This window comes from Lepus europaeus, chromosome 13, assembly GCF_033115175.1.
Source record: "Lepus europaeus isolate LE1 chromosome 13, mLepTim1.pri, whole genome shotgun sequence".
Classification (NCBI taxonomy): Eukaryota; Metazoa; Chordata; class Mammalia; order Lagomorpha; family Leporidae; genus Lepus; species Lepus europaeus.
The window spans coordinates 26,895,068-26,906,855 of NC_084839.1; positions in this window are offsets into that span (position 1 = coordinate 26,895,068).

Below are 11,788 nucleotides of genomic sequence, written 5' to 3' on the forward strand. Positions count from 1 at the left end.
CGGAGCTGCACGTAGGGAAGGTGACTGGCACGTTACCTGTGCAAGGGGCCCTGCATCCAGGCCACACTTCCTCCTGCCCTCCCTAAGGTCTCGGTGGGTAGCCGGGCTCTCGGTGGTCACTCTGCTGGTCCCCAGGCCTTTCCAGACCCTGTGGGGTTTGCTGAGCACTCCTGCGACCCCCCTCCCCCCAGCCATCAGCCCCAGGGTTTCCTTTAAAGGCTCTGGTTCTTGGAAGGGATCGCAGAGGAGCAGCCGAGCAGCCGCCTGGAAACATTTCACTTTCTATTTGCAGAATCATAGACGTTGACTCCCGATCTGTTCCTCCCTCCCCTTGGGCCTCCAGTCAGTGATGATAGCGATTTCATTGTTGTTTTTTTTTTCCCCCTTTTCCCTATAAAGATAAAGAGTCAGGAGGGCTCAGAAAGGTTTTCAAAATACTCAGGGGCCAGTACTGTGGCATAGCTGTTAAAGCCTCCACCTGCAGTGCCAGCATCCCATATGGGGACCGGTTTGAGTCCCGGTTGCTCCACTACCAATTCAGTTCTCTGCTGTGGCCTGGGAGAGCAGTAGAAGATGGCACAAGTCCTTAGACTCCTGTACCTGAATGGGAGACCCAGAGAGGTTCCTGGCTTCAGATCAGCACAGCTCCGGATGTTGTGGCCATTTGGAGAGTGAACCAGCGGATGGAAGACCTCTTTCTGTCTCTCTACCTCTCTGTAATTCTGCCTTTCAATAAATAGATAAATCAAAAAAAAAAAAAGAAAGAAAGAAAGAAAGAAAGAAAGAAAGAAAGAAAATACTGGAAGAGTTACAAACTGGCTGCAGGGGTGAGAAAGAGGAGATCGAGCCCTCTCTGCCCAAGCTCGTGCCATCATTGCACATGGGCTGGGCTGGGTGCCCTTTAAGGCAGCGTTTCCTAACTGGCGGTGAGTCTGTAAAACTCCCAGGGCCCTTATGGGGATGCACATAGATGCAGTGCACTCCCAGAGGAGGCCTTCGCTGCTGGCTGGGGATGCAGGCCGGGAGCAGGTGTCTGAGGAGCAGGCGTGGAGGCCCTTCCGTGCTTCCAGCCCACCCAGCGCTGCAGTGCTGTGGTCTGCAGACTCTTCCCTCTTCCTCATGCGGCTGGGTCTTTGCAGGCAAGACGCTGGCCAAGCAAGCTTCTCCCAGACACTTCCATCTAACTAAACCCACACTTGGATTTGCCTCATTCTTGCTGCATTTAAACAACAGGACTTTCAGCTCTGCGCAGATGTCCAAAGCAGGCATCGCATGATGATTCTGGGGTGAATGTGGGGGCGGGGACATCTGCCTCTTGCCCCAGTCCCTCCCCTTTGGCTCCTTCGCCCTTTTTTTTTTTAAGTAACGTTCAATTCAGTGTGTCTTGTTTTTAAAAATGACATTCAGGTCAGACATTCTAATGTGTCATTGTGACACATGACATTCCACAATGGGCAACCTCTAAATACTCAGTGAAAATTACCCTTTTCTTTCTTTTTTTTTTATTTTTTGCCAGGCAGAGTTAGGCAGTGTGAGAGAGAGACACAGAGAGAGTTATAGACAGAGACAGAGAGAAAGGTCTTCCTTCCATTGGTTCACTCCCCTAATGGCTGCTGCAGCCGGCGCTGCACCAATCCAAAGCCAGGGGCCAGGTACTTCCTCCTGGCCTCCCATGTGGGTGCAGGAATCCAAGCACTTGGGCCATCCTCTGCTGCCCTCCTGGGCCACAGCAGAGAGTTGAACTGGAAGAGGAGCAACTGGGACAGAATCCGGTGCACCAACCGGGACTAGAACCTGGGGTGCCGGGTCGCAGGTGGAGGATTAGCCAAGTGAGCCTTGGCGCCGGCCTTCTTCTTCTTTTTTTTAAAGATTTATTTATTTACTTGAAAGGCAGAGTTACTTACAGGCAGGGGCAGAGAGAGAGAGAGAGAGAGAGAGAGAGAGACAGAGGTCTTCCATCTGCTGGTTCACTCCCCAAATGGCTGCAACAGCTGGAACTGGGCTGATCCAAAGCCAGGAGTCTGAAACTGCTTCTGGGTCTCTCACATGGGTGCAGGGGTCCAAAGCCGTGGGCCATATTCCACTGCTTTCCCAGGCCATAGCGGAGAATAGGATTGGAAGTGGAGTAGCCAGGACTTGAACCAGTGCCCATATGGGATACTGGCACTGCAGGTGGTGGCTTTACCTGCTATGCCATAGTGCTGGCTCCCTACCCTTTTCTTTCTAGAGCTCCAAGTTACTTTATTGAAAAAAAAAAGACTCAAGTTCTATGTATTTTATACACAGGGGCTGAATATCAAGAAAATGCATTCTTTCTATGATGACTTAAACGCATTGCCATGGATAAATATGGTGCACTGGAAATTGATGTCAGTTCTCTATAGAGATTCATGGCAGTGTTCCATCAAGGGATGACCCTGGGAGAGAGAGGTCTTTCATACGCTGGTTCACTCTTCAAATGACTGCAACCTCCAGGGCGGGCCAGACTGAAGCCGGGAGACAGGAATTTCACCCTGGTCTCCTACATGGGGTGGTGGGAGCCCAAGTACTTGGACAGCTATCTGCTGCTTTCCCAGGCACATTAGCGGGCAGTTGGATCAGAAGTGGAGCAGAAGGGACTGAAACCGGCCTTGTGATATGGGATGCCTGTATTGCGAGCAGTGGCGTAAGCTGCTGTGCCACTTCTTCCTCGACATTTAACCATGGAAAACTATCAGAGAATCTGGCTTAGGTGGTCTGAGGAGGAATAAGAGCATTAATATATATTTTTAAGTTTCCAAGATGATTCTTATGTACATCCAGGTGTGAGAACCACTAGATTAAATTACGTGAAGTTTCCAACTTCAGGCTGTTCAGCCGGTGCGCTGTTCATTTCAGCCTGGCACACGTTGTTAAACACCTGTCATGTGCTGGGCATTGCATGAGGCTCAAGAAGGATGAGTAGCTGGGTTGCAGTTACTGCCTGTGGGTGTGTGAAGTCAGGTTGGGGCATATAAGAGAAGCAAACACCTGGGGCTGGGGTTGTATGTAGTCACAATGATGCTGATGCCGCCATTCTGTATGGGCAGGGGTGTGTGTCCTGGCTGCTCTGCTTCCAATCCAGCTCCCTGCTGATGGTCTGAGAAAAGCAAGGGAAGATGGCCCGAGTGTTTGGCCCCTGCCACCCACATGGGAGACTGGGAAGAAGCTCCTGGCATTGGCCTGGCCCTGCCCTGGCTGTTGCAGCCATTTGGGCAGCGAACCAGCAGATGGAAGATTCTCTCTCTCTCTCTCTCTCTCTCTCTACCTTTCAAATAAATAAATAAATCTTTAAAAAAAAAGCAGAATTAATTATATCTGGAGACTCCACAAATGGTGATACAGGGAACTATTGCCTCTATGAGGGGTTTCTAAAGGTTTGTGGGAGATGGAATCGAAGCAAAGTTGGTACAGAAAATGTGAAATCCAAGGGTATGAGCAGCCTTCAGAAGTTTCATGGGAAATGCATATGATGGAAAAACTATTCATTGATAGCAAACTCTTTGTACCAAAATAAACTTATCTTTAAATTTCCTTTTCCACAAACTTTTTAAAAAAGATTTATTTATTTATTTGAAAGGCAGAATTACACAGCAGAGAGAGGAGAGGCAGAGAGAGAGAGAGAGAGAGAGAGGTCTTCCATCCGCTGGTTCACTCCCCAATTGGCCACAATGGCCGGAGCTGTGCCAATCCAAAGCCAGGAGCCAGGAGCATCCTCTGGGTCTCTCACGTGAGTGCAGGGGCCCAAGGACTTGGGCCATCTTCTACTGCTTTCCCAGGCCATATAACAGAGAGCTGGATTGGAAGTGGAGGAGCCAGATCTCAAACCGGTGCCCATATGGGATGCCGGCTCTTCAAGCCAGGACGTTAACCCACTGCGTCACAGCGCCAGCCCCTTCCACAAACGTTTTGAAGTCCCCTTATCTACACACAAATAAGAAAAGGAGGAGATGGAGCTCCCTATGCGTATAATGCCCAGGTCCCCCTCACTTTCATCTGTTTCCTTCCCTACCAGGAGGCACAGAGCGTGGATCCAACAGGAGCATCTGAGCTGCAGGGCAGGTGCTGGGTTCTCAGCTTTGGGTCCTGGAGAGAATGGGCAGGGCTGTGGGTGGCTGGGCCATGTAGTTTCCCAAACTGGGTGATTTCTTTCTTTCTTTCTTTCTTTCTTTCTTTCTTTCTTTCTTTCTTTCTTTCTTTCTTTCTTTCTTTCTTCCTTCCTTCCTTCCTTCCTTCCTTCCTTCCTTCCTTCCTTCCTTCCTTCCTACCTTCCTTTCAGATTTATTTATTTATTTGAAAGGCAGAGTTAGAAAGAGAGATGAGACACACACACACAGAGAGAGAGAGAGAGAGAAAGAGAGAGGAGAGAGAGAGGTCTTCCATCCTCTGGTTCACTCCCAAATGACCTCAATGGCCAAAGCTGGGCAGATCTGAAGCCAGGAGCCAGGAGCTTCCTCTGGGTCTCCCATGTGGGTTCAGGGACTCAAGCACTTGGGCCATCTTCCACTGCTTTCCAGGCCATAGTGGAGAGCTGGATTGGAAGTGGAATAGCCGGGACTCAAACAAGCACCCATATGGGATGCCAGCACTGCAGGTGGCAGCTTTAGCCACTATGCCACAGGGCCAGTCCCTCCCTAGGTGATTTCTTAACACAGAAGTGCAAACCCAAGCCCGCCAATGGCATGGGCTGAGCAGCAGGTGCCTCTCAGCATCTCTTCTGCACAAGCCATCAGGGAAGCAACTCAGGGCTGCCTCCTGCTCCTGCTCCCTGGCTGTGTGTGTCTTCCTCCCAGGTGTGTTCGGTTGTTCCCCTCCCTGCCGGAAGGCCTTGCCTCACCTGGGCTTCCCTATCCCAAATGGTCTTCCCCCTCTGCAGTCCTGACCTTGTCCGTGTTAAGTGCAGGGGTGGTTAGTGGGCTGCACTCCGTGCTGAGCACAAATGACGTAAGGACTCTTGCAGTGTGAGATAAGAATTCTACTCCCAAAGTGGGGAGAGTGCATGAGTGAGATATTTTAGGAAATGTACAACCATGCTCCCAGTCTAAATCAATCCACCGAAGAGTAAATGGATCCCTGCCTTCCCTGCCAAAGACGGAAGAGGCTGCTCCACTTGGAAGGCAGATACTTTGTGGCCAGCCTTTAACTCTCCGCTAGTCTTAGGATGCTGAATCTAAGAGGGTCTCCTGCAGGTGGAGACCAGGGACAATCCTGCAAAACCATGAGGGTTAACAGGCACCCCCTGGGATGCTGCTTGGCCCCAGCTATGGGACATTCTCAGTCCCTACACCCACTGTCAGAGGGAGATGTCAGGATACCCATTCTAGAAATGAGGACTCCACGGCTCAACGAAGCTAAGAGACTCGTCCTGCATCCCACCAGAGACAAACGGCTCAAGTCAAGGCTTCCTGGTTTTCAGTCGGTTGCTCACAGTCTGACAAGCATGATCTGTGTTCTGTTCAGACAGAGGAGGAGCTGAGAAAGCCCTCAGGATGCTAATCGGACAGAAAACCGCCTGAAAGAAGACATGGATTTGGTGGACATTGCAGGCCAGCTTGCCTGTCTGGGCAGTGCTCGGGAGTCACCAGCAGGGTGCAGAAGCCCGCTGCTCTACATGCTCTCTTTCATCCTTTTCAAGACAGTAGTGGTCTGGGCGTGAGTGTGGAAGAACAGAAAAGAGCCTGCGCGCACTGCTGCGCCTTGGGGTGCATCTGAGAGCAGGGTGAGGGAAGAGGAGCCCTCCCTACCGTGGCTGCCCCCTGAAAGCACAGATTTGCCCGAAGGCCTAGAGACAGTGTGAGAGCCCAGCCCAAGCCCAGGTTTCAGGAGTGAAGAATCGGGGACTCACCGTGCTGCATTCTAGCCCAGGACCACTCTGTCTGCACCTGCTTCTGCAACCTTGAAGGTGGGAACACCTGCTTTTATGAGGACTGAGTGATCAGGGGAGAAGCCCTCAGCAGCCCATCAGGTGTTCGTGGAGATTAATCAAGGGGAGTTCCTGGGTCGCTCCCTGAACTCCTCTCCTTAGCAGTGGGCTGGTGTCAAGGAGGCCAGCTGGACACTGCTGTGTTAGGAGGGTGGGGCGGGGGTTTGGGGGCTGGCAATGAGGCCTCGGCAGCCAGGAAAGGGAAAAGGGAACATTTCTTCCTCCGTCTGGCTGTGGTGGCCTTGACCTCAGGGCGTCCACCCCAGTTTCCCATGCTTCATGAGGGCTGCCTGTCCCCAAGGGCCCCGTGTCCTCAGATGAGAGCCCTGAGTCCCCTGAGCAGCCGCTGGGGAAACTGAGGCTTGGGGGTGTGGCCGGACTGCCTCAGCACCAGGGCTGGGTAGGCAGTGTCCCTCCCAGACCGGCATGCCCAGAACTGAAAATGCCGCTGGCAAAACCTGGCAAGCCCAGATGCCCACAGGCCCTGTCCAGCCCTGCCCGACCCTGCCCGTGTCACTGGAGCCCGCATTCACCGCTTCTACCCAGGAGCACATCAACAGTGCCCGTGCAATTCTGTACATGAGGCCAGCATTTCTCAGAAGCAGACAGGATAGAAACTGCTTGACACTCATTTTTTTTTTTTTTAAACCAAGACAGACTCCACTGGTTTAGCTGATCTGCCCAAGGTTACACAGTGGCTGAAAAACAAAACTCAGAACCTGTTCTCGTGGCCCTAAAGACAGCTCTTGTACCAATGTTTCCACTGACACCTGCTCTCTTGTGCTCCGAAACTTCTGGTATAGAAATACGTTCTCAGTCTCAGGTTATGATCCGTTGCCATTGCCAACCTGTGTGAAGGAAGACCCTCTCTTGTTTTGTTTCTTTTCATTTTCCTATCACTCCCAACTTGTATTTCCATGGCCCAAGCCCCTTCTAGCCCCCTGCATGGGCACCCCCTCCAGCTTGTCTCACTTATGTTCTGGAATACATGTATACCTGTCCTTGAGATATGCTCTTTCTGTGTGGGTACGTGTTCTATATTTACAATGATGCTTTTGTGCTATAGCTGTCCAGTCTTATTTTTTCTCTGGAGTATTTTATGTAATTGTTAATCAGAATAAAAACATATAACATCGGGGCCAGCCCTGCGGCTTAGTGGGTAAAGCCGCTGTCTGCAGTACCTGTATCCCATATGGGCGCCGGTTTGAGTCCCAGCTGCTCCACTTCCAATCCAGCTCTCTGCTCTGGCCTGGGAAAGCAGTAGAAGATGGCCCAAGTCTTTGGGCCTCTGCACCCAAGTGGGAGACTCAGAGGAGGCTCCTGGCTCCTGGCTCCAGATCAGCCCAGCTCTGGCCTTTGCGGCTGTTTGGGGAGGGAGCCAGTGGATGGAAGACCTCTTTCTCTGCCTCTGCCTCTCTGTAACTATGCCTTCCAAATAAATAAATAACTCTTTTTTTAAAAATCACATACAACATCAAGTTTATTATTTTAACTGCGTGGGGGCTGCCAGGAATTGATTAGTGGATATGGAATTTCATTTGTGCGAAGTAAGAGAGTTGCAGAGATCTGTTGAACAACAATGTGTATAACTTGGCATTGCTGTGTTGCACACTTAAAAATGTTTGACAGGATAGATTTATGGTATGTGTTTTCACTACAATGAAAATGCACCCTTTTAACCATTTTAAGTGTACACTCCAGTATTAAGCATATTCACAGTTTTGAGCAACAAATTTCCAGAACTTCCTCACCTTGCAAATGTGAAACTCTATATCCACTTAACTACTACCCTTCCCCCCCTTTCTCCAGCCCCTGGTAACCACCACTTTGCTTTCTGTGTCTTTGTATTTGTCTTTGTGTGTTGGGCTCATTCATTTTTATAAATGGTATAAGATTAGATTCCAGCTTCACTCTTTCCATATGGATATTTAATTTCCCAGGCCGTAATTGTTTGAAACCATTGTTTGTCTTTATTTCAGTTCCACACTGCTTCAATTATCGTAGCTTTATAACATGTTTTGAAATCAGGACATGTGAGTCCTCTTTGTTCATATTGATCAAAGTTGTTTTGTTTATTCAGGATCCCTTGATTCTATGTGAATTTTAGTATGAATCTTTCTATAAGAAATGCTATTTGTATTTCAATAGTGATTCTGTACACTCACTTCAGATAGCATGGACGTATTTTAAAATTTTATTTATTTGAAAAGCAGAGAAACAGAAGGAGAGGAAAGGCAGGGAGAGGGAGGGAGTAAGGGGAGAGAGAGATAGAGAGAGATCTTCCATCCACTGGTTGACTCCCTCAAACAGCTGCAACAGCTAGATCTGGGCCAGGCTGAAGCCAGGAGCCAGGAACTCCATCTGCGTCTCACACATGGGTGCTAGGGACCAAGCACTTGGGCCATCTTCTGCTGCCTTTCCAGGCTCATTAGCAGGGAGCTGGATCAGAAGCAGAGCAGCTGGAACTCAAATTGGCACTGTGATGTGAGAGGCTGGTGTTGCATGTGGCAGCTTAACCCGCTGTGCCGCAATGCCTGCCCCCAAAATTCTCTGTGATATTGTTAGCCTAAAATTTTCGTCATACCTTGGACTTCTTTCCATATTTAACGCACGGTTTCATCTTTTTCCCCTCCATCAATCTCATCAGGTGTTTGGATATTTTACTAACCTTTTCAGAAAGCCAGATTGTCTAATGCCGTCTTTGCTGTTTTATTGCTCTGAGTCCTGACCTTATGTGTATACTTTCCTTTCTTCTTTTCTTTGGGTTTATTCTGAGGCTCTCCCCATCTAGATCTCTATATGAAAAAATTAGCTCCAGGGATGTTTCAAAAAGAGGTTTGGGGATAAGCCTCCTGGAGTCTCACACACCTGATAATGTTTTAATTTTTATTTTTATTGAAATAATATTTTGGGGACTGGCACTGTGGTGTAGCCGGGTAAAGCTGCTGCCTGCGGTGCTGGCATCCCATATGGGCGCCAGTTCAAGTCCTGGCTGCTCCACTTCCAATCCAGCTCCTTGCTAGTGCTCCTGGGAAAGCAGCAGAAGATGGCCTAAGTCATTGGACCCCTGAACCCATGTGGGATACCCAAAGAAGCTCCTGGCTCCTGGCTTTGGATCAGCCCAGTGGCCATGTGGGGTTGAACCAGCAGATGGAAGATCTCTCTCTCTCTCTCTCTCTCTCTCTCTCTCTCTCCCTCCCTCCCTCTCTCTCTCTCTCCCTCTCTCTCTCTCCTTCTGCTTCTGCCGCTTTGTAACTCTGCCTTTCAAATAAATAAACCTTTTATCAAAATAAAAGGAAATAATATTTTGGCCATAAAAGTCTAGGTTTGAAGCCCTTTTCCATCAACACTTTAAAATACTAAAGTGCTTGGAAAAAGTTCACAGAAATAAACACTATGAAAAAATTATGCATGGGTATCAAGAATTTTTTGCACCAAAATACACTTATCTTTCCATTCCAGTTTTTCATGAACATTTGTAAATACCCTTATAGATATCTTTAGAATTTTCTCTTCATCATAAATGTTCTCAAATTCTACTCTAGTGTTTCTAGTTCTTTGTCTCTCTCTCTTGTTTGACACCAGGAATCCTTTCGATGTGAAGTTTTGAGTTTTCTTTATCTTAAAGAAGTTCTCAGTCAACACACCTTCAAATAAGTCCTCCATCCGTTATCTGTTTTTCCCTCTGGCTCCAAAGCCTGTGGTCTTAACCACTATGCTGTCCTGTCCCTCTGAAAAGAGTCAGGGGCTGGGAACCTTTCTCCTGCGAGGGCCATTTGGGAATTTATACCATCATTCGTGGTCATATGAAATGATCACCTGAAAACCGAACCTGCTACAGATGCATTGAATTTCAAGTCCCATTTCAGTTGCCTCCGCAGGGCCAGACCACGTGACTTCAAGCAGATTCCCACCCCTGGTCAGTACCGCTCCTGCCAGCGCATGGGCAAAGGCAGGGGTGGCCCTGTTTGGTGTCTGCAGTCCTGAAGCATCAGTGCCGTGCCGCGTACTGAATGAAGAAGTGAGCGAGCAAGCGAATGGACAGGATGGAGGCGTGGAAGCAGACACAGGGTGGGAGCGGCCATACCGTGTGCCCCACACCAGAAGCGGGACCTCTATCAGGTTCCCGTGAGCGGCACATGGGACAGCCACGCGGGCTGAGATACCAACCTGGGCAAGTGCCTGCCATTTCTTTGGCCAAGCTCTCTGTGTGGCCCGCTGCTCCCTTCTGACAGCATGGACATCCTGATGTCAGGCCGGGCCCCTCCTTGTCCTCTTCCTCGGCTCTCAGTTCTTTCTCCCGTGACATGGGGATGATAGCCCTGCGGCTCCCAGGTGCCAGGTGTGCAGGTTCTCTCTGAGTGCGGGCCATGCCGTGGTGCTCAGACCAACCTTCGGCTCTGGAGTCTGCGGTGCTGCAGGGAAATCCCACAGGGGGATGTGGGCTCCTTGATTTAATCCTGCTTCCCAGAGGGGTGCAAGGTTCCCCACAGGCCTGTGGTTGTTGGGTTCTTGGAAAAGAACTGGGTAGTGAGGTGGGGGTGGGGTGGTCAGACCCAGCCTGCTGCCAGGCGGGGGAGGAGCCTCCTGTGGGTGGTCCCTGCCAGCCCTGGGCCCCCTTTCTGAGACTCCTTGTCCACACTCGGTGCCTCCTGTAGTGCACTGAGTGTCACAACAGGGTCCCACACCCCGGGCAGAGCCTCCTTTGCTACATGTGCATCTTACAGTCCTGCTCTCAGCCCAAGCATCTCCTGGGCAGTGTACACTTGCTCGCCCTACATTGTATGTATTTCCTGTCTTAGCCCAGAGCCGGCACTGGCTCTGCAAAGGTCAGAGCTTCTAGCAGCCTGGCCGGCAGGCCATGTTCCAATGCCCTCGTGAGGGCCCTTACACGATCAGGCAGAACCCTGAGAAACGCTCCTGGTTCCCAGCGCGCGGACGTCCTGAGTAAGTCTCTCCCCTGGACCCATTCGATCGGCTCCCAGAATCACCACCGTCAGCTTCTTGAGTGGTCACTCCCAGCAATCTTTGAACCTTTACCGAATCGTTCTTTTCTGTCATCGCTTTGGTTTTACTTCTGAAGTCCTAAGCCTGGTGGTCTTGCAATATTCCCGCCTTTCTGCCCCTCTCTTACGAAAGCCTCCTGTTTCTACAGAAGCTGTGTGTGGTGAGAGATCCTGGAAAGACGGTAGGGAATTAGGGTGGGTGATCTCGGTGCCCTGGACTCGGTGATTCTGTGACCTTTACGGCACGGTTAGCACTAAACTAGCATCTCTGGGGATCACTAACGATTCAACCTCCAAGGATCCATAGTGCATGCCCTTCTGATGAGTGAGAAGATATAACGCTGGCCAGCAAGTTCTTCATCTGGTGGAACGATTACTGAGTCACTCTTGCATCATCTAGTGATGCCTTGCACAGCCTCTGTCAGTGATGGCAATGACAAGACAACATGTGTGAGGCCCCCAGAATGCCCCAGGCACCTTGGATACCTTCACTCATTTCTTTCTCACAATCGAGATCACGTTTTCTTCTCCATGCTACAGCAGCAGAAACTGAGGCACAGAAGCCGAGGTCACATGCCCAAGGTCAGAGCCGGAATCCAAGCACAGCAGACTGGGCTGTTACTGCTCTGTCTTGGCGCTCAGAACAGAGCACTGTACACTCCTGCATGTGCAGTTGTGTCTCTGTGTCTCCTTCCAGGAGGCTGCCAGAGCTCTCTTCTTGCCCTCCTGTCAGTGGTGGTGGTGGTGGTGTGTGTGTGTGTGTGTTTGCCTTTTGCACACTGAGCAGAGTTGGAAGAGATAGATGACCATAGGAGGGATCTTCCCAAAGTTCATAGGGGAC